The 21,278-nt window shown below is 43.6% G+C and overlaps 1 protein-coding gene across 4 annotated transcripts in view; it reads right to left on the bottom strand.

The window, feature by feature from the left end:
- The window catches only part of mindy4 (MINDY lysine 48 deubiquitinase 4), a 194,384-nt gene that overhangs the window by 58,915 nt on the left and 114,191 nt on the right, over nt 1-21,278 (bottom strand). The window contains exon 14 of one of the 4 annotated variants that reach the window (XR_005942690.1): nt 12,487-12,599. The exons of the other annotated variants lie outside the window; for them this stretch is intronic. The gene's annotated coding sequence lies outside the window, so the exon portion shown is untranslated. The remainder of the gene's footprint in view (nt 1-12,486; nt 12,600-21,278) is intronic. 4 annotated transcript variants of the gene reach the window in all.

Below are 21,278 nucleotides of genomic sequence, written 5' to 3'. Positions count from 1 at the left end.
TTTACTGTATTTAACTTAAAGTAAAGATTTTTTTTCAACTAGAGGCATGGCAGGGCAGCTCAGTCCCGTGTTATGTACCACCTGCAACATGTGGGAAGTTCTAGACGCTCCTTGCGCTCTGACCGACCACGTGAGCTGGAAATGCCACCAGCTGCAGCTACTTGAGCTCCGAGTTTCGGAGCTTGAATGGCAGCTGGAGGCACCGAGGGGCATCCGCGAGGCTGAGAGTTTCATGGATAGCACATTTTCAGATGTGGTCACCCCACAGCTTACAGAAGTGCAGACCGAGAGGGAAAGGGTGACCATCAGTCAGGAGAAAGGTGTCAGGTAGGAAGTCAGAAAATCCCCAGGGTGCATCTCGCTCGAGAACTGTTTTTCTGCGTTGGAAAACGGTGAGAGTGACGGTTCCTCTGGAGAGTGCAGCCACGCTCATGGCACTATCAGTGGCTCAGCTGCACAGTGGGGTAAGAAAAAGAGGGGAAGAGCAATAGTGGTAGAAGACTCAATAGTAAGGGGAACTGACAGGCATTTCTGCAGCCGTAGACATGATTCCAGGTTGCCTCCCTGGTGCCAGGGTCAAGGATGTCACTGAATGGCTGCAAGGCATTCTAAAGGGGGAGGGCTAACAGACAGAGATTGTGGTAGATATTGGTGCCAACAACATAGGTAGAAAGAGGGCTGAGGTCCTGCAAGCAGAATTAGGGAGCTATGAAACAGATTAAAAAACAGGACCTCAAAGGTAGTAACCTCTGGATTACTTCTGGTGCCACGCGCTAGTGAGTATAGAAATAGGAGGTTAGTACAAATGAATGCGTGGCTGGAGAGATGGTGCAGGAGGGAGGGCTTTAGTTTTCTGGGACATTGGGACCGTTTCTGGGCAATGGAACCTGTACGTGGTGGACGGGTTGCACCTGAGCGGGAATGGAAGCAACATCCTTACTGGGAGGTCTGCTAGTGCTGTTGGGGAAGGTTTAACTAACTTGGCAGGGGAGTGGGATCCTGAGAGGAGGTTCAGCAGAGGGAGATGCACAGCCAAAATTAGAAGAGAGAGCACGTGAGTCTGGAAGGCGCAAGGGAGGTTGGCATGGTTGGATTGTATTTATTTTAATGCAAGGAGTGTGACAAATAAGGCAGATGAGTTGATGGCACAAATTAACACATGGAAGTATGATGTTATTGCTGTCACAGAGACATGGTTGAGAGAGGGGCAGGATTGGCAGCTCAATATTCCAAGATATAGGGTCTTCAGGCGAGCCAGGGGAGGAGGTAAAAGAGGAGGGGGTATCGCAATATTGATCAAGGAATCAATTACACCGGTAAGGAGGGATGACACCTTAGAAGGTTCCTCAAATGAGGCCATATGGGTAGAACTGAAAAACAAAAAAGGAGCAATCACATTGCTGGGAGTGTACTATAGGCCCCCAAACAGTCGGAGAAATAAAAGAGCAGATATGCAGGCAAATTTCAGAGAAGTGTAAAAATAATAGGGTAGAAATAGCAGAGATTTCAACTTCCCCAACATTAACTGGGTTATTCATAGTGTGATAGGTTTAGAGGGAGTGGAATTCTTAAAATGCATCCAGGAGAACTTTTTAAGGCAGTATGTAGAAGCTCCTACAAGAGAGGGGGCGATCCTGGACTTAATTATAGGGAATGAAGCCGGGCAAGTGGTAGAGGTATCAGCAGGGGAGCACTTTGCAGATGGTGATCAAAACTCCGTTTGATTCAAGGTTGTTACAGAAAAGGACAAGGATGGGCCAGAAATCAGAGTTCTAAATTGGGGGAAGGCCGATTTTAATAAGATCAGATATGATTTGGCCAGAGTGGACAGGGACTGCTACTTTTAGGTAAATCGGCATCAGCGCAGTGGGACTCATTCAAGAAGGAAATAGGGAGAGTACAGGGCCAACATATTCCAGTAAAGACAAAGGGTGGGAACAACAAATCCAGGGAACCCTGGACGTCGAGGGATACACAGGATTGGATAAAGAGAAAAAGGGAGGCTTATGGCAGATACTGAGGGTTCAAAACAGCGGAATTCCGAGAGGAGTATAGAATGTGTAGGGGGGAACTTCAAAAGGAAATTAGGAGAGCAAAAAGGGGGCATGAAGAAATATTGGCAGGTAAAATAAAAGAAAATCCAAAGTTACTTTACAAGTACATTAAGAGTAAGAGGATTACTAGGGAAAGAGTAGGGCCTATTAAGGACCATAGTGGTAATTTGGAGCCAGAGGACGTAGCTGGGTTCTAAATGAATACTTTGTGCCAGTGTTCACAGGCGAGAGGGTCGACGGGGGTATGGAAATCAGGCAGAAGGACTGTGATATAATTAAAGAAATTAGCATAGAAAGCGAGGAGGTTCTAAGTGGTCTGGCAGGCTTAAAAGTAGATAAATCTCCAGGCCCAAATGAAATGTATCCTAGGCTGTTCAGTGAGGCAAGGGAGGAGATAGAAGGGGCGCTGGCAATAATTTTCAATACCTCTCTGGCCACAGGAGAGGTGCCAGAGGATTGGAGGACAGCCAATGTGGTACCGTTATTCAAGAAGGGAGGAAAGGATAAACCAGGGAACTACAGGCCAGGCAGTCTAACCTCAGTTTTGGGGAAACTATTGGAAGCAATTCTGAGGGACAGAATTAATCTGCACTTGGAGAGGCAGGGATTAATCAAGGACAGTCAGCATGGTTTTGTTAACGGGAGGTCATGGCTGACCAATTTGATTGAATTTTTCGAAGAATTGACCAGATGTGTAGATGAGGGCAGTGCATTTGACGTAGTCTACTTGGACTTCAGCAAGGCTTTTGATAAGGTCCCGCTTGGGAGACTGATAACGAAGGTAAGAGCCCATAGGATCCATGGCAATTTGGCAAATTGGATCCAGAATTAGCTGAGTGGCAGGAAGCAGAGAGTGATGGTAGAGGGGTGTTTTTGTGACTGGATGCCTGCGTCCAGTGGAGTTCCACAGGGATCGGTGTTGGGTCCCTTGCTGTTTGCGGTATATATAAACAATGTGAACTTGAATGTAGGAAGGTTGATCAGTAAGTTCATGGATGACACGAAAATTGGTGGGGTGGTAAACAGTGAGGAGGATAGCCTTGGATTACAGGAGGATATAGACAGGCTGGTCAGATGGGCTGATCAGTGGCAAATGGAATTTAATCCGGATAAGTGTGAGGTGATGTACTTGGGCAGGACAAACAAGGCACGGGAATACACGATGAATGGTAGGATCTTGGGAAGTACCGAGGATCAGAGGGACCTTGGAGTGTATGTCCACTGGTCCCTAAAGGTAGCGGGATAGGTAGATAAGGTGGTTATGCAGTCAAATGGGATACTTGCCTTTATTAGCCGAGGCATAGAATATAAGAGCAGGGAGGTTATGCTTTAACTGTATAAAACGCTGGTTAAGCCACAGCTACAGTTTTGCATTTAGCTCTGGAATTCACATTATAGGAAGGATGTGATTGCACTAGAGAGAGTGCAGAGGAGATTTATCAGGATGTTGCCTGGGCTGGAGAGTTTTAGTTATGAGGATAGATTGGATAGACTAGAGTTAGGCTTATTTTCCCTGGAGCAGAGGAGATTGAGGGGGGACATGACTGAGGTGTATAAAATTTATGAGGGGCATAGATAGAGTAGACAGGAAGGAACTTTTCCCCTTGGTGGAGGGATCAATAACCAGGGGGCATAGATTTAAGGTAAGGGGCAGGAGGTTTAGAGGGGATGTGAGGAAGTATTTTTTCACCCAGAGGGTGGTGGGAATCTGGAACTCACTGCCTGAAAGGATGGTAGAGGCAGAAACCCTCATAACATTTAAGAAGTATTTGGTTGTGCACTTGCGATGCCATGGTATACAAGGCTATGGGCCTAGTGCTCGAAAATGGGATTAGAATGGTCAGGTATTTGTTTGACCGGCGCAGACTCGATGGGCCGAAGGGCCTTCTTCTCTGCTGTAGACCTCTATGACTCTAACGAGGTTATTAATTAGCCTCTTCTTAATGCACAATACCAAATCCAGTGTAGCCTGTTCCCTAGTCGATCCTTGGCATACTGGTCTAAAACACCATCTCATACACACTCGAGGAATTCACCTGCCATAGTACTATTGCTAATTTGGTTTGCCCAGTCTATATGTAGATTAAAGTCACCCATGATTATTGTAGCACACTTGCTACATACATCTCTAATTTCCTATTTAATGCCTTCCCCTACTTTACTACTACTGTTTGGAGGCCTCTGGATAACTTCCACAAATATGTTCTGACCCTTGTTGCTTCTTAGCTTCAACCAGACTGATTCTACATCTAGATTTTCTGAGCCAATATCCTCTCTCACTTGCACTGATTTCATCCTGAACTAACAACACCACCCTTTTCCTTTTTGTCTGTCCTTCCTAAATATCAAGTGCCCTTGGATATTCAGTTCCCTGCCTCCGTAATCACAATCATATTGTACCTGTTTATATCTATTTCCGTTGTTAATTCGTCTACCTTACTGCGAATGCTCCATGCATTCAGATAGTGCCTCTAGACTTGTCTTTTAAATACTTATATATTTCTTTTTTCATACTATGGCCATATTTGCTGCTAGCCCTTGTTTCCTCTACCTTCCACTTTTGTTTTCTATTTTTGTCTTTCATTCCTACCTTTATTTCCCTCTCAGGTTCCCATCTCCCTGCCACTCTAGTTTAAACCCTCCGCCACAGTACAAGCGAATACTCCTGCGAGTATATTGGTTCCAATCCTGCTGGGGTGCAACCTGTCCAGCTTGTACAGGTCCCATCTTCCCCAGAATCAGTCCCAAGGTCTCAGGAATCTAAATCCCTCCCTCCTACACCATTTCTCCATCCACGCATTCACTGGTCTATTCTCCTATCCCTGATCTCGCTAGCAAATGGCACTGGGAGTAATCCTGAGATCACTATCTTTGAGGCCCTGCTTTTTAATTTATTTCCTAGCTCCCTATATTCCAGCTGCAGCTCCAGCTCCACAACGTGGATTTTGAATAGCTGCAGCTGCAGACACTTACTGCACACATTGTCGCTTTGGACACTGGAAGTGTCTCTGACTTCCCACATCGCACAGGAGGAGCATTCCACTTGCCCGTGCTGCCCTGCCATGACTTATGCTTAAATTACTCCCTTTACTTTTACTTGCTCTAGTTTTGAGAACATGAAGGACAGAAGAAATAATCACCAGATCCTACTTAACAAGGCCGCTGCTCTTCTTTCTGAGGAAAGGTAGAAAATGAAAGGATCACCTCCTTCCCTGTTCACCGAACACCCTCTCTGACCAAACCCCAACTTAAGCACTTTAATACAGCCCAAAGCAGCACTCCAGGGCAGACAAAGCAGCACTGTAGATGGCCTGCTTTTATGCGCTCTCAATCTAGATTTTGAAAACCTGTTTAAACCAGTTATCCAATTAACTAGCTGCAGCTGCAAGCAGAGCCTGTATAACCCCTGTTTTAAAGCTGGACTAAAACTCACCTTCTCCCAACCCAAAGAGCAACTTTTAGTTAATTGCTAAATTCAAGAAAGACTAGACTTTTGACTAGAAATTAACCCTTAAAAGTCCCTCTCTCTACAAACTCCAACTTAAGCACTCTAATGCAGCCCAAATGAGCACTCCTGGTACCTTGCTCTTTTCCTTAATCTAAACGAAAAAATTGGCTTTAAAAAAAATCAGCATTCGGAGGAGATTGCTCACTAAGTTTGGCTGCCAAACTATAGGTGTATGTCCCAGTTTAATTCTGTAGCATGCTGTAAGAACTTGTGCCACTGCTATTCTACATATGGTGCATTGTACAACCACCTATTGTGTCATGGAATGGCTCTTTTCAAGATATTTTGCTTTTTAAAAAAATTAGATTCAGACTGACTTTCAATGAGTTAAGTTGCATTTCTACTTATAGAACCAGACCCTTTAATTACATAAAATTTTATCACAGGAAATTCAAGTGACGCAGATTGTGAATGAAGGTCTAAGGAAGTACATCCTTGCTAATTGTCCCTGTGTCCCAAATGAACTCATTCACCTACTAAAAATTCACACGGTATTCTATATAATAAAGGCAAACATATAGCCAGAGAGTCATTTACGGCACAAAAGGAGGTCATTCGGTCATCGCGTTCATGCCAGCTCCCCATGGAGCAACTGGGTAAGTTCCACTCCCTCCATTCAATTCCTGTAGCACTCCAAGTTTATTTCTCTCAAGTGCCCATGCAAATTCCTTTTGATATCATTGATCTTTTCCGCTAATGGAAAGTAAGGAGATGGCGGATAAGTTAAACAAGTATTTTACTTCGGTCTTCACTAAAGAGGATACAAGTAACATCCCAGAAATAGCTATAAATTAGGAAATGGAAAGGAGGGAGGAACTCAGGAAAATTACAATCACCAGGGAAGCGGCATTGAGCAAATTATTGATGTTGCAGGCTGACAAACCTCCAGGTCCGGATGGACTTCACCCCAGGTCTTGAAAGAAGAGGCTAGTGAGGTAATTGGTGTATTGGTTTTAATTTTCCAAAATTCCCTAGATTTGGGAAAGGCTCCATTAGATTGGAAAATAGCAAATTAAATTCCTTTATTTAAAAAGGGAGGGAGACAGAAAGTGGAAAACTGTAGGCCAATTAGCCTAACATCTGTCATAGGGAAAATGTTAGAAGCTATTATTAAAGATGTTATAGTAGGGCACTTAGAAAAATTCAAGGCAATCAGGCAGAGTCAACATGGTTTTGTAAAAGGGAAATCATGATTAACCAATTTTTTTGGAGTCCTTTGAAGGAGTCACATGTGCTGTGGATAAAAGGGAATGGATGGATGTGTTATACTCAGATAAAGTGCCACATCAAATGTTATTGCAGAAAATGAAAGCTCATGGTGTAGGGGATAACATATTGGCATGGTTAGCTAAAAGAGAGCAGAGAGTTGGCATAAATGGGTCTTTTTCTGGATAGCAAGACAAGTGGTGTGCCACAAGGATCAATGCTGGAGCCTCAACATTTTATAATTTATATAAATTACATAGATGAAGGGACCCATGGAATGGTTGCTAAATTTGCTGACAACACAAAGATAGGTAGGAAAGTAAATTGTGAAGAGGATGTTAAGGAGGCAACAAAGTGACATGGATAGGTTAAGGGAATGGGCAAAGATCAGGCAAATGGAGTATTTGTCAGCAGATGTGAAATCATTCATTTTGGCAGGAAGAATAAAAGAGATTATCTAAATGGTGAGAGATTGAGGAACTCTGAGATTCAGAGGGATCTGAGTGTCCTAGTGCATGAATTACAAAAGGTTAGTATAAACATACAGCAAGTAATTAGGAAAGCTAATAGAATGCTATCATTTATTGTGAGGGGAATTGATTACAAAAGTAGGGAGGTTATGCTTCAGTTATACAGGACATTGGTGAGACCAAATGCAGGACAGGCTAGACTTGTATCCACTGGAATTTAGAAGAGTAAGAGGCGACTTAATTGAAACCTTTAAGATCCTGAGGGGTCTTGAAAGGATGGATGTGAAGAGGATGTTTCCTCTTGTGGGAGAATCTAGACTGTTTAAAAATAAGGGGTCACTCATTTGAGGCAGAGATGAGGAGAATTTTTTTCTCTGAGGGATGAGAGTCTTTGGAACTCTCTTCCTCAAAAGGTGGTGGAAGCAGAGTCTTTGAATATTTTTAAGGCAGAGCTGGATAGATTCTTGATTAAGAAGGGGGTGAAAGGTTGTCGGGGGAAGGCAAGAATGTGGGGTTGAGATTACATTCAGATTAGCCATGATCTTACTGAATGGCGGAGCAGGCAGAAGGGGCTGAGTGGCCTACTCCTGCTCTTAATTTGTGCGTTCTTCCACCACCCTCATTACTGCTCCTGTGTAAAAAAAAGTTCTTCCTCACATTCCCCTGCATCTCTTGCCCAAAACCTTAAATCTGTGTTTCCCAGCCCTTGCACCATCAGCTATGAGAAGAGTTTCCCCTCATTTATGTCTGTCATAATCTTGTACACCTCTATCAAATCTCCCCTTATTTGCCTTTGCTCAATTGAGGACAACTTCAGTCTTTCCAACTTAATCTTGTAACTAACCCCACATATCACCATCCTGGAACCAATCTGGTAAATCTCCCCTCTAGGCTCTCTCGGAAAGCTGTGACGGTCCTTAAGTCCGGTGACCACCAAACTAGACAGAATACTCTAGTCGGCGCCTAACCAGAGCTTTATATATATATATATATATATATATATATATAGATACAGGATAAATAGTACAAAAAGCAGGGAAGTTATGAAACCCAAGGTCCAATATGCTTTGCTAACCACTCTCAACTTCAACTGCCAACTTCAAGGATCGATGCACATGAACCCCTCAGGTCCCCATGTTCCCGCACAGCATTTCGAACTGTGCCATTAAGTCTATACTGCCTCTCCGTATTCTTTTACCATGCATCACCTCACACTTCTCTGCATTTAATTGCATCTGCCAATTGTCTGCCCATTCTGCTAGGCTATCTATGTCCTGATGCAGGAAATTGGCATCATTCTGATTAGCATTCCTCCAAATTTTGTATCATCAGCAAATTTTGAAATTTTACTCTGCATTCCAAGTTCCAAGTTATTTCTATGTAGCAAAAACAGCAGTGGTCCTAATACTGATCCTTGGGAACACTGTTGTCTACCACCCTCCAAATTCCCTTCATTAACCTTCTCTGTTTCTTCATCAAAACATTCAATTAAATTAGTCAAGCACAATCTTCCTTTTACAAGTCCGTGCTAGCTCTCCTAAATTAACTTAAACCTCTCTAAGTGTCTGATGATTTTTTTCCCCTGATTAAGGATTCAAAATCCCAACACTAAAGTTAGACTAACCAGCCTATCATTGTTAGGACTGTCCTTGTACCCTTTCCTAAATAACAGTGCACATTTACCACACTCCAATCCTCTGGCACCTGCCCCATATCTAGGAAGGTTAGAAAAATTAAAGCAAGTCCATCCACTACTCCACCCCCACCTTCCCTTAGCAACCTGGAATGCAAGCCATCCAGACCAAGAGACATATCTACCCTAAGCATAGCCAGCTTTTCCCGAACCTCCTCCCTTTCAATTTTCACCCTATCCATTGCCTCCACTATCGCCTCTTCTACCAATAAGGTGCCTTATTTCGGATGAGATATTAAACCAAGGCTCCCAAGGTACAATTTCAAAGGGCCAATATTTGTCCCTCAATTAATATCACTTAAATAAAAACAGATTATGTGGTCATTAGCACATAGCAGTTTGTGGGACCTCGCTGTGTGCAAATTGATTGCCCTGTTTCCTACATTATAATAGTGACTACACTTCAAAACTACTTCGATGGCACAAAGTACTTTGGGGCATCCTGAGGTTGTGAAAGGCACTATATAAATACAAGTATTTCTTCTTTTTTTCCCCTTCTTACACTTAATATCTTTATTAAAATTGTATCCCTGAACATTCCCTATATCAGTCAAATAAAAAAAAGACATATTTCAGTTCCTGAATTAGCTACAGGTCTTTGGGTTTTCTCCATTTCTAGAGAACGGCAAGGAAAGTATAATTGATGCATAGGCACAAAACTAGGCAAAAGATGTGAATGAACACAAGTCTAGGGGCCTTTTCACATCTTAAACCAGCAAAATATCATTACTAGAAACTCAATGACATCATGCCCATTAACCAAGTACCTAACGGCCACCTAAGCACCTGACATTGCAGGTGAAGCACACTCATTACATGCTGGAAGTGCACCATCCACCATCTTGGTCAATGACTGCCTGAAGCCCTCTTTGTAAAACTGAGCTGCCTTGAACACACTCAGCACCAGGTTTACATTTGGCTTAAGCAGCAGTCGTTAAAGGGAATGATGGAAGCTGCCATCAAAATGTTTCATTTGTGTCCATGCTCTAGTGCATTGCACTGACAAACATCAGTGCTGGCTCCCTGTTTCGTCATCCAGTGCAACCGTTGCGATTTGATGGTCCCCTCAATTTTCCATAGAATCATGGAATGAACAGAGCAGGAAGAGGTCATTTGGTCCATCATACATTTCTGAATGAGCTATCCAATTAGTCCCACTCCCCCCTTCTCTTTCCCTGCAGATTTGTTGCCTTCAGGAGTGTACCCAATTCCTTTTGGGAAGTTATTATTGCATCTGCTTCTACCGCCCTTTCAAGCAATGTATTCCAGGTCATGACAACTCACTGAATAAAATTATTTTTCAGAGGGGCAACTACAGTATAATTTTATGTTGTATTTGGATTCCCCCAGTCTGTGCATATTCCTAAAGGATTTGGTACTGAGGGGCCTCACTGAGGCCTTTCAACATGTGACTGGAATCTCTTTGTTGCATTACAGGAGTTTTGTATTTGAAATCAATAGGTAAGTACATTTTATACGAGATTCAATGCTGATCCATTCTTGGCACCAGTCAGTGCCAGGAAGAGACTAGCACCATGTACCTCAGAGTCCTCTGTATCAGCCAATGTCCTTGGCAGTGATATACCACAGGGTTGAGTTCTGAATAACATTGATTTAATCAACAGTTAGGGATCTGGGAATCGACATTAACTCCCTCACAATGGATAGGAGGAGCTCAAGGGAGGGTGGTTAAAACTTTTAAAGGGGGCTTCTGACCCTACGCGTATGCTTCCGCTACCTTTGTAACAGGTTGCAACCTGTGCGTATCCAGCCTAGGAGTGGCTTCATTCTGGGGGCTCAATTGAAGCTTAAACACTGCTGCCCAGATTTACAAGGGGTTGAGAAACCTGGCAACAATAGACAAAAGCAGTCAGCTCCAGACAGTGGTCATTACCAGAATATAAACACAAAAAAACTGCGGATGCCTTCCGGACTGAATATTGAATTCAACAACTTTAGGTCGTGAGCTCCCTCCCCCATCCCCACCCCCTTTCTGTTTCCCCCTTCCTTTTTTTTTTCCAATAAATTATATAGATTTTTCTTTTCCCAACTATTTCCATTATTTTTAAATATTTTAAAATCTTCTATGCTCTCCCCACCCCCACTAGAGCTATACCTTGAGTGCCCTACCATCCATTCTTAATTAGCACATTCGTTTAGATAATATCACCAACTTTAACACCTATGTGTTCTTTCGTTCTGTTGTCTGTGACATCTTTTGATGATCTGCTTCTGTCACTGCTTGTTTGTCCCTACAACCACACCCCCCCTCCACTTCTCTCTCTCTCCGCCCCCCCCCCCCACACACCTTAAACCAGCTTATATTTCAACTCTTTCTTGGACTCGAACTCAAGTTCTGTCGAAGGGTCATGAGGACTCGAAACGTCAACTCTTTTCTTCTCCGCCGATGCTGCCAGACCTGCTGAGTTTTTCCAGGTAATTACCAGAATATACATGGGCGGAATCATACGTTCCCCTGTTGGCAGGTTTGTAGGCAGGGCTGGAGAGGGGAGAGGGAAGCCGATAAGATTTCTCAGGTAGCCTTCCAGCTGGGCGTCCACCCTGCACCGACCTCTCTGCAATTTTACACTTGGACGGTTGAAGCCTAGGCCAGCCGGCCAGCCGACCCTGGCCCCAGTTGAGGCCCTTACATGGCCAATTATTGACCATTTAAGGGCCGTTTCCCACACAGCCTCAATTTTCAGGCTGGCAGGAGTTCAAGGGAAGAAGGGAAGCCTGAAAATTAACTATCGGTAGCGTCCTTTTAACATCAGGCGCCAGCCCCAGAAGGTCCGGCCCCCGCAGGTCCTCCCTCCCACTGACCTCTCCATCAACATTCCCACCTCCCTCTGCCCACCCTCCTGGGCCTCACCTCCCCTCCCTGCCCTGAGACCCCCAAAATACATACCTGGTCCTGGAATCCTCGGACTTAGGCTCTCGGGACTAATTGAAGCCCTGTCCACTGCAGCTTCTGGCACTGAGGAGACTAGAGAGTTGCCTGAATGACTGCAACTCTGAGGAGGCATTTCCTCCCGAGTGAGTAGCTGAAGACCTGCCTTCAGCCAATTAACACTTGTTGGAGTATTAAATGGCTCTGGGGCAGGCAGTACCACCGGCTGGCTCAGATGGCAGGAAGGGAAACCCCGCCTTCCTAAAAATCCTGGCCCATGAAATGGCAACAGACCAGTGCTGTGTGTTAAAATTCTAATCATGTCTCAGCCTCCTATTTTGTATTGTACTTTTTTAATAACTCTTTATATGATTTACTGCTGAAGCTCTGAGGAAAGGTCACAGAACTGAAACATAACTCTCTTTACTCTGAGATGCTGCCAGACCTCCTGAGTTTTCCCAGCATTTTCTGTTTTGACCTGAAAGTAGTTAGGCACTAAGGAACATAGGAGCAGCCTCTCCACCCTGCTTGGCCATTCACTGGGATCATGTCTGACCTGCACTCTAACTCCGTCCACCCACCATGGCTCCTTATCCTTTCATGCCCTTGGCTGGCAAAAAAAATCTATTGACCTCAGAATTAAAATTAATTGAGTTAGCACTTACTGCTTTTTGTGCAAGCATGTCAATGCTTTTACCACCCTTTGTGTGAATATGGCATCTTTCACAACGTCGAGACATCAAGTGTTTCACTGCCGATGGAGTACATCTTGTAGTCACTATTGTAATGCAGGAAATGTGACAGCAAATTTGCAAACAACAAATTAAATAATCGCCAGATGACCTATTTTTAGGTCTATTTTTAAGATGGTTGAGAGATAAATATTGGCTAGAACACCAGGAGTGATCTCTCCTATTTGGATAATGCCGGGGGTTCTGGTAGAGTCTCAGTTTAACATTTCATCTAAAAGATGGCACTTCTGATAGTGCAGCACCACCTTAGCTGTGTAACTGAGGGGTCAGTCTAGATTTTCTGTTCAAGCCTCTGAAGTGGTGTTTGAAACCCTCATAGTTCACATCCAAAGGCTGTCCCTCAGTGACATCATCTAAAAAAAAAGTCAGTTTCCACATGTACACCAAATTCACCCAATCCATTACCCCCGCTCTCAACCCATCCACTGCCGCTGAGTTGTCATGAGTACTTATCCACTGAAGTACTGAATAAGCAAAGATTTCCTCCAACTATGTACTGGATAAACAGAAGTTATTGTCTTTGGTCTGAAAAACTCCCTTCTCCAAACACAGACTCCATTCCATCTCCTGGGCAAATATCTGAAGCTAAATCAGAATGTTGGCAACATTAGCACACATCTGATCCCCAAGAACATCTACTTTCAGCTCCGTCTCCTCCCCTGATTTGGTTCATCTGTATTGAAACTCTTATTCATACCTTTGATACCTCAAAATTTAACAAGCCAATGCGCTCCTGGACACCCCTACATCTTCCGCCCTCCATAAACTTCAGTTCATTCAAAATTGGCTGAACTGGATACTGCAAAGGCTATGGGCCCTGACAACATTCTGGTAATAGTACTGAAGAATTGTGCTCCAGAACTAGCCACACCCCTCGTGAAGCTGTTCCAGTGGAGTTTCAATGCTGTCATCTGCCCGGCAATGTGGAAAATTGACCAGATAAGTGCTGTCCACAAAAATCCAACGTGGCCAATTGTCGCCCTGTCAGTCCACTGTTCATCATTAGCAAAATGATGGACAATGTAGTCACCAGCACTATTAGGTGGCACTTAGTCAGCAATAACCTCACCGACGCTCAGTTTGGATCCCAAGAGGGGCACTCAGCTCCTGACCTCACCAAAGTCTTGGCCCAAGTATGGACAAAAGAGCTGAGCTCCAGGGTGAGATGAGAGTGACAGCCTTTGACATCAAGGCAGCATTTGACCGAGTATGACATCAAGGAACCCTAACAAAACTGAAGTCAATGGGAATCAGGGGGAGCACTCTCCACAGGTTGGAGTCATACCTAGAACAAAGGCAAATGGTTGTGGTTGTCAATCATCTCAGTCCCAGGACATCACTGCAGGAGTTCCTCAGGGTAGTGTCCGAAGCCCAATTGCTTCATTAACTGTCTTCCCTACATCATAAGGCAGAACTGGGAATGTTCACTGATGATTGCACAATGTTCAGTACCATTTACAAATCCTTATATGCTGAAGGTGTCTGTATCCACATGCAGCAACACCTGACAACGTTCAGGCTTGGGCTGAAAAGTGGCAAGTAACAATTGTGCCACAGAAGTTCCAAGCAATGACCATCTCCAGCTAAAGAGAATCGAACCATTTCCCCTTGGCATTCAATGGCATTACCATCACCAAGTCCCCCACTAACAAGATCCTGGGGGCTTACCATTGACCAGAAATGGAAATGGAACCGCCATATAAACATTGTGGCTACAAGGGATGTCAGAGGCTAGGAATTCTGAGAAACTTCCCCCTGACTCCCAAAAGCTTGTCCACCATTCAAAAGACACAAGTAAGGAGTGTGATGGAATACTCCCCACTTGCCTAGATGATTGCAGCAACAACACTTAAGAAGCTCGACAACATCCAGGACAAAGCAGCCCACTTGATTGGCACACCATTCGTCACCTTAAACATTCACTCCCTCCACCAATGCACAGTAGCAGCAGTGTGTACCGTCTACAAGATGCACCGCAGGAATTCACCAAGACTCCTTTGACAGAACCTTCCAAACCTGCGACCTCTACCACCTAGAGGGACGAGGGCAGCAGATGCATGAAAACACCACCACCTGCAAGTTCGCCTCTAAGCCACTCACCATCCTAACTTGAAACTATATCTCCGTTCCTTCACTGTCGCTGGGTTAAAATCCTGGGACTCCCTCCCTAACAGCACTATGAGTGTGCCCACACCACATGGACTGCAGCAGTTCAAGAAAGTGGCTCACCAGCACCTTCTCAAGAAGGATTAGGGATGGGCAACAGTTGCTGGCCTAGCCAGCAACATACACATCCTGTGAAAGAAAAAAAAATTCAGCTGTCATACCCTAACTCACACCAGGTTTCATTAAGCTATCACCACTGCATCTACATTGGCACTTAGTCTGGCAATTTTAAAATTTTCACCTTTGCTTTCAAATCCCTCCTATGTTTTTTTTTGCTTTTGCATTTTTATTTAGGGATTTGTGATGAATGCTAAACTTGCATTCTCATGGAATGAATTTTTTAAAAACTCCAATTGTAAGCTTTCCTCTAAGCATCACATGCATCTGCTGTCACTGTTCTTCTAGTTGGTAGAGTGTGGGGTTTGGGAAGGTGTGCCAAATGAGCTTTGATGAATTGGTGCAGTGCATCTTGTAGATGGTACACACTGCCACAATGGTGCACAGGTGGCGGAGGGCATATGTGTTTAAGGTAGTGGGTGCAATGGAGTTTAAGGTCTTAGATGGATGACCAGTATCTCCCAGCTACCTGCCTTTTTTGCATCCACCAACAGATCTTTGCCTACTTTCACTACAAAGAGAAGCAAGATAAAGTGTTTAACTGGATCCGTACTGCAAGGCCATGCATTGCTCACATGTTTGCAGCAGACTAAGAGAACAATAATATTAATTTACTGTCTTGGAATGTCACTGTTAACATCAGAGATGTAGACTATCTCTGTTTCCAGATCTGTTAAACCGGTTAAGGTTTAATAACAGTTAATGTTTCCCATGAATCAAGTGGAGCGAGCATGCTGATGTAGACATCGCTTATTGAAATGAATGGCCCTCTTTCTGAATCCAATTTGGTTACACAGTGTAATACTGTGAATGATATTTAGAAGTCAGTTTAAAAGAAAATTATATTTATATACAATCTAGGAAGAGCATAAATATACAAAAAAGTATGCGGAACAAGAAAAATCTGCTTTCTCAGTGTTTTCCAAGAGATCAAAGCTTGAAACCTTTAAAATGGAGGTGAGGCGAAATTTTCTCTCACGAGGTCGTGAGTCTTTGGAACTCTCTTCCTGAAAAGGAAGTAGAAGCAGAGTTTTTGAATATTTTTAATGCAGAGGTGGATAGACTCTTGGTAAGCAAGGTGAAAGGTTATTGGGGGTAGGCGCGATGCAGATTTGTGATTATCAGATCAGCCATGGTCTTATTAAATGGTGGAGCAGGCTCGAGGGGCTGAATGGCCTACTCCTCCTCCTTGTTCATATGAAACCTTGTGGTGCAATGACGGTAAAAGTGGCTGGACATGACGAAGCTCTTCTCCTTTCCTTCAACCATGAGCCAGAGGCTTGCTCAGATGATGTGGTGGCGCTCTTAGCTACTTAAACCCCAGTGGATTTAGCAGTGCCGTCCAGGTCCCAGGAGGAATGAAACAAAAATCACAGTGAATCTACCTTACCAATATTGGTCCTGGCGTGGCTGTAAAGAAGCTGCAAAGTCTCAGGACTCCCACAGCAACTGCTGAAATCACAATAACATGCAGCACTTCCTTGCAGACCCTATGACTGTGATCCACCCTAGAAGGGATATGGGCAATGAGTTTCACAAAATATCAGCTCCAGGATATGGGTCACGGAAAACCTTCTCAATAAGCCACCAGTGGCATTTTTCTGGATGGTATAAAGCAATTACAAAATCAACTCTGGTACAGGCTCCAACCCTTTAGCGATGAATTTGGTCAAAAAAGAGGAATGATTCGCAAACCAACTGAGCTGGAAAGATAACCTTCTCCAAATTTATAGATTTTAGGAGTGGGTACCTCCATAAATGGAGGTTGCCAAGCCCAGAAATGTATGGAAACATTTGGGCATAGACAGCAAAAAAAAAGTGGTCTTAATGAAAGAAGTGTGCTGTCAGGGCCAGGACAGAATAGGAGTACCCTCAATAGATTTAATCGTGGCAGCAAAAAAATGGTTAATTATAACTTCAGCGCAGGACACAGGAGGTTAGACTCAAGAGTTGCCTTTCAGTTTGGGGTTGATCAGAAAGATTTACTGATGCAGTATAGGTGGTGCCTTAATATCTGAAAATGTCAGCAGGGTAAAAAATAACATAACTTACAAGAATTCAGAGGCGCCTCATTGCCCTGTCTACGACAGATTAGTACAACTCTTACTGCTCTCATTAATCTTAAGATGATTCCACTAAAGAATTTAGAACTGTCAGTGTCAGGAAGGTCATCAGATAAAGCTACAAATAAGCAGTTGCAGTACAAGGGAGGTTAACTGCATCTTAACAGTTGCAACACAATCTCGAATGCAAAGATTAAGAGTTGATCAAGCAACTAAATTAGTAAAAATGACTTCTTTATGTTCTCTCCATCCAGCCAGTGCTGTTACGACCAGGACGAGAGGAGTGCGCAGTTGAAACAGCTCCATTACTCCGCAGGCCGCACAATTAGTGTATTTAATTCACTCACTAAATGGCCAATGTGAGCGATGAGGAGGGTGTTAATAGACTTCAAGGCGATTTAGACAGGTTGAGCGAGTAGGCAAATACATGGTTAATGCAGTATAACATGGATAAGTGTGAAGTTATCTACTTCAGTAGGAAAAACAGAATGGCAGAGTATTATTTAAATGATGATAGATTGGGAAATGGTGATGTGCAAAGGGACCTGGGTGTTCTTATACACCAATCACTGAGAGCAAGCATGCAGGTGCAGCAAGCAGTTAAAAAGCCAAATGATATGTTGGCCTTCATTGCAAGAGGACTGAGCACAGGAGCAAGGATGTCTTACTGCAGCTGTGCAGAGCCTTGGTGAGACCACACCTGGGGCAGAATTTTTACCTTGTCGGGTGAGCAGGCCCGGGAGCGGCCACGCAACGGTCCACTGCCTGCGATTAAAGGCCAGCCAGCGTTAAGTGCACTGGTAGCCTCAAAGCTGCCTGAGTGAGGGCGGGAGAAGCGCAAGTGCTGAAGTGTGCACATGTGCGGGGGTGCACTCAGTGAGAGCTCCCTGAAGGCACAGAGCTGCCTCAGGGAGCTGAAGATTTTAATATTAAAAATGAAAGATTTCGAATATAAGGAAAACATGCCCCCTCATGTGACATGAGCAGGGAAATGTTAAAAATGACTTTCAAAAATTTTTTTTTTGTTTTTGTTTTTTATTTACTGTACGAAACCTCATCCCACCTGTGGATGAGATTTCATTAAAAATGCAAAGGCTGCCCAAACAGTTGGGCGGGCAGCAAAAAATTAAATTTAATTAATTGATTAAGGGCCTTAATAGGCCTCTTAATTGTCAGTGGGCGCGCTGCTACCTCTCACGAGCACAAGCTGAGCGAAACATCGCGAGAGTGCGGGTCGCTCACCTGACATCATTGCATAATATTTTATTCCCTTTCGGGTCGGGTGCATGCCCACCCAACGAGGAAAAAATTCTGCCCCTAGAGTATTGTGTGTAGTTTTGGTCTCCTTACCTATGAAAGGATATACTTGTCATACAGGCAGTGCAGCGAAGGTTCACCAGACTGATTCCTGGAATTGTTGTATGAGGAGAGATTGGGCCGACTAGGCCTGTATTCACTGGAGTTTAGAAGAATGAGAAGAAATCTAATTGAAACACATAAAATTCTGACAGGGATGGTCAGACTGGATGCAGGGATGATATTTCCTCTGGCCTGGGGGGTGCGGAACAGTCTCAGGATTTGGGGTAGACCATTTAGGACTGAGATGAGGAGAAACTTCTTCACTCAGCGGATGGTGAACCTATGGAATTCTCTACGACAGAAGGCTGTGGGGCTAAGTTACTGAATATGTTTAAGAAGGAAGTATATAGATTTCTGGACTCTAAAGGCATCAAGGGGTATGGGGACAGCGTACATGGAGCAAGTACGGCATTGAGATAAAGGATCAACCATGATCATGTTGAATGGTGGAGCAGGCTCAAAGGTTCGAATTAACTACTCCTGCTCCTATTTTCTATGTTTTCGCTACTGTTAGAACCAGAATAAGAGCGACTTTAACCAGGCTTCTTTCAATAAACTCTGAATGATTGTTTTGTTATAAAACAAAAAACTTATTTTTAAAACTAGTTGCAAGAACTGGTTAACATATAATTTGTAATCTGAGAGTTACTATCTATCCCTTTTATAATACCCCAGCACACACACTCAAACAACCAAAGGACAAACAGATAGGGTCTCTGCAGAGGTGGATGGTTGAAGAAAAGACTTCATAAGGAAAAAAAGAGTAAAATTCACAGGCTTTCAACATTGTTGATCTGGTGCTGCCTCATGTGAAGGCAGATCGCTAGTCTCAGAACATGCCTGGAGGTTCTCACCAATGGAGCTTCGGCGTGGAAAAATATAGAGCCAGATCAATCCTTCACATCTCAGCCTCTCTGGTTTCCAAAAACAGACAGGTTCTCCTGAGATGAGGACTCCTGGCTGGATATTGATAACCACTTTATTTCAGGCAAGGCAATGAGAATGCGGGCTGTGCAGCTTTTCATTTTCTCAGTTCAGTCCCAACAGAGTTCAAAAAGACAAGTTCAAAACTTAAAGTTTAGCTCCGTCAGTTGACCTCTTGTAAATTACTAGAGCCTTTGCCTTTAAAACAGTTTTTTTTCACCCAGCCATTAAAGTAATTACTGTTCAAGTAAGCAATAGCTCTAACCCTAACCCTCCTCAAGTAGTATGCTGGTCAGGTGATTCCTTGGAAAAGGCATTTTTGCTCCCAGTCCAAAGGTGAAGTTATCATCTTTTTAAAAAAAAACTCAAGTATTCAATTAGTGCAAAGTTCTTCCAAATTTTAAAAGAAAAATACAGTTCTTGAAGATATGGTTCTAGCATGCCTCTGCCCTTAAGAAATGAAGCACAATTTCCAAATGTGTTTCATTACAAAGTGTACAGGAAAGGATATATAAAATACAATTCAAACATGCATTCACTCATTCATTCCTTATACCACATCTGTACAGTTTTCTCTGAATTCTTGATTTCCAGATAATTCTACAAAAATTACATTCTTGATAGTGCATTGGCAATAATATTATACTTTCAGTGACATTAACAATCTTTAAGTTACAAGGCTGTATTAGTAAGCTCCATCAGAACAGTCCATCATTCTAAGTCTTAAATTTTTCTACAAAGGCCAAGGGATTATGGTCAGGTGTTTCTTTACAGCCATAATGTATATGTACCTCCAAATGTTTAAGAGCCAGTAACAATCCAGGCGTATCTCTTTTGATGTTGATTCATCTTCTTGCAATAAGACTGCGCCCACCCCCAAGTCACTGGCATCGATTGCCACCTTGAAGGGCTTGGCAAAATTATGGGTGGCTAATACCGGTTCATTAGTTAGGATCGCCTTCAGCTTCTCAAAAGCTGTCTAGCACTCTCTTAGCCATACCACCTCTGCCTTCTTTTGGAACAGCTATTGTGAAGTTTGGCACAAACTTAAAATAGAAGCTGTGCATCCCTAAAATCCCTCATGACTTCCTGTTTAGTCCCAGGGGCAGGGAATTCCATCAAAGCCTGTACTTTTGTTGTTCTTGCAACACTTGCCCCTGCACTACGATATACCCTAGGTAAGTTACTCGCACTTTCGCGAACTCACTCCTGACAAGGCCTATTACTAGATCTGCCAACCCTAATTGTGTAAATAGGGTTTCCCATTGCTTAAGATGATCTTTCCAAGTGTTCCTGCAGGTCAATACATCATCCAAGTAAATTACACAATTAGAAACACTAGTTACAACTTGATCCATTAGTCTTCGGAAATTGGCTGGAGCATTTTTTCTTGAATAGCATTATTCCGCATTGGCATGGCCCAATTAGCGTGTTGCAAACCAGTATCTCCTTAGCTCGTCATGTTAAAGGTGCTTGCCAGTATCCTTTCATTAATTCTATCTTAGTAAGGAACGTGGCACTACCAACTCTGTCAATACGATCTTCAGTATGAGGGATTGGGTAAGAGTCCACTTTTGTTGTTGCATTAACCTTTCTATAATGTCCATGTCCAAATGCAGCAAGACCTGGACAATATCCAGGCTTGGGCTGACAAGTGGCAAGTAACATTCATGCCACACAATGACCATCTCCAACAAGAGAGAATCCAACCATCGCCCCTTGATGTTCAATGGCATTATCATCACTGAATCCCCAACTATCAACATCCTGGGGGGTTACCATTGACCAGAAACTGAACTGGACTAACCACATAAATACTGTGGCTACAAGAGCATGTCAGAGGCTAGGAATCCTGCGACAAGTAACTCACCACCTGACTCTCCAAAGCCTGTCCACCATCTACATGGCACAAGTCAGGAGTGTGATAGAATACTCCTCACTTGCCTGGATGAGTGCAGCTCCTACAACACTCACGAAGCTTGTCACCATCCAGGACAAAGCAGCCCGCTTGATTAGCACCTCATCCACAAACATTCGCTCCCTCCACCACTGACGCACAGTAGCAGCAGTGTGCAC

This window comes from Carcharodon carcharias, chromosome 3 (assembly GCF_017639515.1).
Source record: "Carcharodon carcharias isolate sCarCar2 chromosome 3, sCarCar2.pri, whole genome shotgun sequence".
Taxonomy (NCBI): Eukaryota; Metazoa; Chordata; class Chondrichthyes; order Lamniformes; family Lamnidae; genus Carcharodon; species Carcharodon carcharias.
Note: the sequence above shows the minus strand (reverse complement) of the source record. Positions and strands in the feature narration are given on the sequence as shown.